This window comes from Prenolepis imparis, unplaced genomic scaffold, assembly GCF_030444845.1.
Source record: "Prenolepis imparis isolate NDT839.2.m4 unplaced genomic scaffold, iyPreImpa1.0 SCAF_13, whole genome shotgun sequence".
In the NCBI taxonomy this organism is placed as follows: Eukaryota; Metazoa; Arthropoda; class Insecta; order Hymenoptera; family Formicidae; genus Prenolepis; species Prenolepis imparis.
This window is the reverse complement of record NW_028141171.1, coordinates 9660652-9666776: the sequence shown is the minus strand read 5'-3', so window position 1 is coordinate 9666776 and position 6125 is coordinate 9660652. Positions and strand designations below refer to the sequence as shown.

Sequence of the window (6125 nt, the reverse complement as noted above, 5' to 3'; positions counted from 1 at the left end):
GACGATGACGAAGACGGTGGTGGTAACCGGCCAGAGCCGGATGCACGTCTGCAGGTGCAAGAGGCGCTAACTCGAGGCTCGTCCGTGAGAGAACTCGCTTACTGCAGGGTTTCTCAATCGGACGAAATCGCGAAATGCTCCTTTGTACGGTGCGAAAATAGCGGAGAAAGACGGGAGAAGTCAACGGACGAGTGCGCGAATGAAGGACAAATTCGATGATTCATAATTCCCAGGTAAAATTCTTGACGAGAAATTGCAATTTTTAATATAAATTTCATCACGGTCACCATTTTCCCCGATAGCGTTAAATAATATATATCTGAATAATATTCCGGAGCGTATCATGAAGAAGTTTCTATTGTTATTTAATGTATTCAGCATGTCGTATTTTCATTATGGCATGAAATAGCTTTAAATAAGGCTAAGTCTCGAAATATGGTCCCTGCTGCATATATGGTCCCTCTTGAGATATATATATCGTAAGTAAAGTACTTGGACGACACTAGGAACTACTTCAACTCGCTGGTAATAGTGCATTCTGGTTATGTGAAGAGGGTGCATTACGTTTTGCTCTCTTGAAACAACGAATTTAATGAAGGCGGTAAATTTTTATAAGGTCCTTATATATGTATATCAATGCTTACGTTTTTTTACGAGACAAAACGTGCTTTTTTAAGAGATTGCTGATTTCTAAGATTGGCGATTCTAAGATTACATGACTATATATTTCGAAAATGGAAAAAAAGTAAATCTACAATTAGACATGTCAAAGTGAAGCGGTTATAATCATTTTGATCATCTATTCCTAGAATTAAGCCATTTTTTTCTTAAAATAATACTGGTGCTTCGTGCAGTATAAAATTATAACATCAATCGTACATATAGAGAGTGACTCGCTATTATAATTTAATTTCACTGAATTTATAACCGATACATACGATATATATATGAGCAATCGAATGTTCATTTATAGATAAAAAATATCTCGATTGCACAAATTCCGATGCAGTGTTAAATAATCAAAACTTCTCTAAACATACTTTCAATTAAAAATATTTTTTTCAAATAAACCGCTGAAAATTGCACCAAGAACTTAATATGCTACCAGTGATGACGTCTATATTTAGACAAGCTAATTTTGGCGGAAGGTAATTTCGTCGAAATTTACGTAATTCTCTAATTTGGGTCTGTTAATCGGTAGCCATATGACTGCACGAGGGGACTGAATGAGTTTAATTATTTTAATTACTTAAGAGAACTTTCCGGCCAGTTTGCTTGATACAGTGTGCTTATATATATTAATTACATATACATATAGTGCAGAATATCAAGAATAGATTTACATTTTTTTATTATATCGTACTTCTGCACTTATATATGTGTTATATAACTCTTTTTTCTTCTTTATTTAATATAAATATATCTCTCCTATTTTCTTTATTTTTTAAGTATTCTCCCTTGTAATTAAAATTATTAATATAATTATCACAAGCGCGTTTCAATCGTATAACTATTCTGCTACACAAAACTCGATAGGATTTAAATAAATCCCATCTATTTTGTTTCTCTTTGTCTCCTCTTATCTTCACATGTGAAATCCATTCACGAGAGAAATCTGTCTTGTGCTCGGGGCGTTAATACGGCACGAGCCAACCCTGTCGGTGGTGGCGGCGATGCCAATAGTGGGGTAGACCATGCGGCGAGGCGGAAGGGACAGAAGGGTGTCGGCGAACGTTGGGCCCTAGTCGCGTGAGGTTCGAGGACGCGCGCGGGGTTGGAGAGGAGAGGCGAGGATAGGGTAAGAGATGCACGACGGCAGTTTGCCCCCACCGATCTCTACGGCAGGTGGTTCTTTCTCCCGCGGGCTCTCTCGTACTCGAGGGACCACCAAGCATTTTGGCCTGTGTATATCGCCTTGTATACGGAACGACGTAAACCTGCTGCGAGCGCGGCTGTACCCCGGATTGAAGGGCGCGCGTTGGGGTTTTTTAATGGATCGCGCCCGTAATAACGCTGGCTCTCCAGATAGAAATTCGCCGTTCCGTGTATATATAAGCCTCGCACTTATATATATCGTCTCGTTTTGCACACATTCGCAGCTATCAAAAATTTGCCATTTACACAGTCTATTCGTGAAATTACAACTTCTTAGTAAAATATTTATTCCGATTTTTTTCATTCGCAAACTCTCTCTCTTATCCCTGATGTATTTTGCCGCCAAAAAAAGGGATTAATGTTTTTCTCGCGTGGAGCTTATTTCGATATCTGATAAAATATCAAGCAGAGAATACTGTAACTCTAAAATATATATATGTATCGATGCGGCAAAATGGTGATATTTCGATAACAGTATCGCGGTGTCGTTAGCATTTTTGCGTGTCCAGTCGCAATTGCGATGTGATAGATATCGCGAGAATTTGAAAGAGTTTTATATAAACACACAATCGCCCCCCCGTTTGTCGATTCTATGCATTAATCTTCCGCTTTTTTCCCCTCTCCTTTTAAATAAAAGCGGCTCTTTATGGAAGACTCAACTGGTATGATTTGCATAGATTCGCAATTCGGAGGAAAGATAGCAGCCAACGCCGAGATGGCCGGTTTAGAGGTCACACAAAATGAGCTCTTTGCGCATACAAACACACACACACACACACTCACGCGTATCGTACTATGTGTATGTAATGTTTGTATCGCAGCTTATTTCGTTGTCGATTGTAGCCGTGGAATTCGGATGTGCGCGATAGCATAAATTAGCGTTTGATGTACTGCGGGGGAGGGTCTCTCGCCGTTTGGTAAATGATAAACCGCGTCGCGGAGATTAAAACTGTATTTTGCATTGGCTGTGCGGCGCATCATAGGATGTCGATCACGATGGCCCAGTTGCAAGTGGCCGCGGCCATGTAAATTAAACTTCGATCCGATAAATTTCGGCATGTCGAAACAATCTTAATGGGCGAATAATGATGATGACGATAGCCGATAAAAATACCGCTTTATCGTTTTATACATCCGGGAAAATACATTGTTATTGTAAAACAAAATACACTTTCTCGCGCGCGAGCACACGAAATATATAGATCGGTGCTGGGAGATCGAGCTACATCGTGTATTTAAAATACAGCTACGAGCTAGAGGAAGGAACAGCTAGACCGACGTGTGACAATCTCATTTTACGTTGCGCCACGTCCTACCGGAACGCTCGGTGGAATGCAGAGGACGCGTTTATTACGTAACACTACGTTTATTAGGATCGTATACGAATACTCGACGCGCGCGTGTCGTCGTCGCTTCTCGAGTTGATCACTGTTAGAGGCAAACTTCAATCTTTCAAGCTTACAAACGAGTTCTTATTTGTCTTTAGCGAACAAAGGCGAGCGTGTAATTTCGCCTTCGAGACGAGGCCAAGATAGCGGTTGAAGATTCATTTCGCATCACCGTAGAAATTTCGTTAGAAACACAAGCTGGCACGCCCACGTAAGACCTTCGGGATGTTCAGCTGCCCTTCGTCCTACCTGGCCAGCCTGCCTTAAATCTTTGGACGTGGTTGCCTCGCTTTCTCTCTCTCCCTCTCTATCATGGTCATCTTTACCTTTGTCTCGTAGAACAACCGTCCGAGGCCAAAAACGAGGGAAGAGCTAACATATGCAAGCTCCACATGTCGCGGTGAAGTATCACGATCATGTTCACATCGACATGCATCGGCATGCGTTGTCCACAAATATAGGCAAAGTAACCACCCAATATTGGCGACAATGCGTATATCGGGTATAACATTATCGCCGACAAATATTTGCTCCCTTTCGCCGTTCGATAAACATCAAAGAAAATGTTGTCGAAAGACTGCCGGAGACTCGACTGCGTACAATACGATACTGTCGGAAAGTTTCATATTTTAGCGCACTTTTCCCATTATTTTAAGCGATCGTATCATAGTCGTTGACTCGGGGCTGGCAATAGTGTCAAAAAGACAGGCACTTTCGCGACTTTATTTTTCACTCTTCTATATTGCCATTTTCTTTTCATAATACATAGCGTCCCAATTCTTTTAATTCCACTTTAATCCTACTTTTAATAAAGCTTTATGAGTATTGAATGTTCTCCCGGAGAAAGAAGTGCGACATCGAAAACTCGGCGTCTCTCTTTACTAATAGAGTGAATTCGATATGACAACGTGGGATATTCTTGGCAACGAAATTTATTTCCGTTGCCAGCAATTATGTCAGCTATGTTGCGGTATCGTAAACGCGGCTTGAGACCTGTGTGTATTTTTATTTACAGCTTCGTTCACGCTCTCGTCTGTCACCCCGTTTCGAGAGGGAGCATCACTTTTAACAAAACTTTTATGAAACGAAAGCAGTAGCGCGTTTTCCCATGGCGAGACTTGATGTGTACGCGGGTACGAGTCTGGAAAAATTGTCGATCGACCCTGAATAAATAAATAATTAATGTAACCGTTTTCGGCAAATAACGAATTCGATTAATCAATGATAAAATATGCATCGTAATCGTTCGTGTGTTATTAATACGATCAGTTAATTAACAAGCCGAATTCGTTTATCGCGCAAAGTGATTCGATGTCGCGCAACGACTTTTTATTCAACCGGATAGGCAAAGTAGATTTTCATAATGTAAGTCCTCAATTCGGCATCCATTAGCGGAATGCCGTAACACGCTAGTATGTTCATTATAAAATTCCAATAATTAATATTTTTAATTCTTAACTATATCGTAATTAAAGATATTAAAAGTATTTTTTTATTACGCAAATAATTTCTGATGATCAATAATACTAATAACATACTGATATATATATCTGCAGCGAAATTTAATCATTGCTTGCGACAAATCTCTGTTTATTCTGAAAGATCGATACACAAGATATTACTTTTTAATGGTATTCAAAAATTTATAAAATGACGCAACAGTCGACGTAACGTCAATTGCAATTAAAGTATTCAAATGCTAAAATTTAGACATTGCTCTAGATTCTAATCGATCTAATGAAAAGTGGAATTGTTCGAGAAGGAAAAAAAGAGAACATAAGCGAGTTTAACTGCGCGCGCGTACCGTTTCGAACTCTCGCGATCAACGCCGGGTAATTAGCGGCGTACATAGAAAGTCAATCGCGGCCGATTATGCGCGTATCGGTGCGTAACAGAGTGCGTGCACGCATTCGTTTGTTCGTTAAACGCGACAATGCGACCAGGCCGATTTTCGACCTACGGACACGACACGAGTGAGTTGATCCGATTCGAGGTAGCGGAGCGAGAGCGTATCCGAGGGGGTTGATGGAGATCTCGCGCCGATGTGGAGAGAAGCTCGCCCCGTTGCAATTCGCTCAAATTGAGCCGTCCAATTTGTTCGGATTGTCATGCTAAAGCGGGTCGGCGGGATGCGGCGAAAGAACGAAAGAGCGAAGAGAGGGGGGAAAGAACGTCGCGGTCTTGCCATTGTTATTGGAATCGCGTTCGCTACATTCTATTTCGCTGCATTTGCGAGAGACGTATGCGTTTAACATGCGCTCAAAATGTATTCTCGACCCTCCCGGGTGATCGATATCCCGAAAAAGGTAAGACGAGCGAGAGTTAATACATGTCTCTCGCACCAGTTAGCACGCGTACTAAGTGTCTGACTTACTTTGATAAAGAAAGTTTCAGTGCCTTCCGCGAAGACTCTCATTCAACGACTATTATATGCACGTAATGTGTACCATATTTGTAACTTATGTACGAACCAAAATTGTCGTAGGATAGCCAAACGATAAATCTGGCGCGGATCCAATCGGAGAGTCCGACCTCTGTCTACACGCGCTACATTGATCGCGTTGCATCGTGTTCGATGGTCGGGATATTATCGGAAAATTGTTCGGGGAAAGTTGAAGCGCGTTATCGTTGACACTTGAAGTTGCGTTAATAAATCCGCCCAATAAACGATTTTGAATTTCATTCACGGGCTCGATTGACGCGCTTCAAATTTTTGCGCGAGTGCCAAAGTGGCGCGACCAGGCCATCATTACGTGTCATTTACTTTCCGATACTTGAGACTCGTCGCCGATCTCGCGCGAACATTACATACGAATGCGTACATACGTATCTACACGCGGCGCACGCACTCGCGTGTCTAGA

At 41.5% G+C, this 6125-nt stretch overlaps 1 protein-coding gene across 1 annotated transcript in view; it reads left to right on the top strand.

Annotated features, from left to right (window-relative positions):
* LOC145944888 (uncharacterized) overlaps positions 1 to 6125 on the top strand; it is a 106151-nt gene that overhangs the window by 13367 nt on the left and 86659 nt on the right. The gene's annotated exons all lie outside the window — the stretch shown is intronic.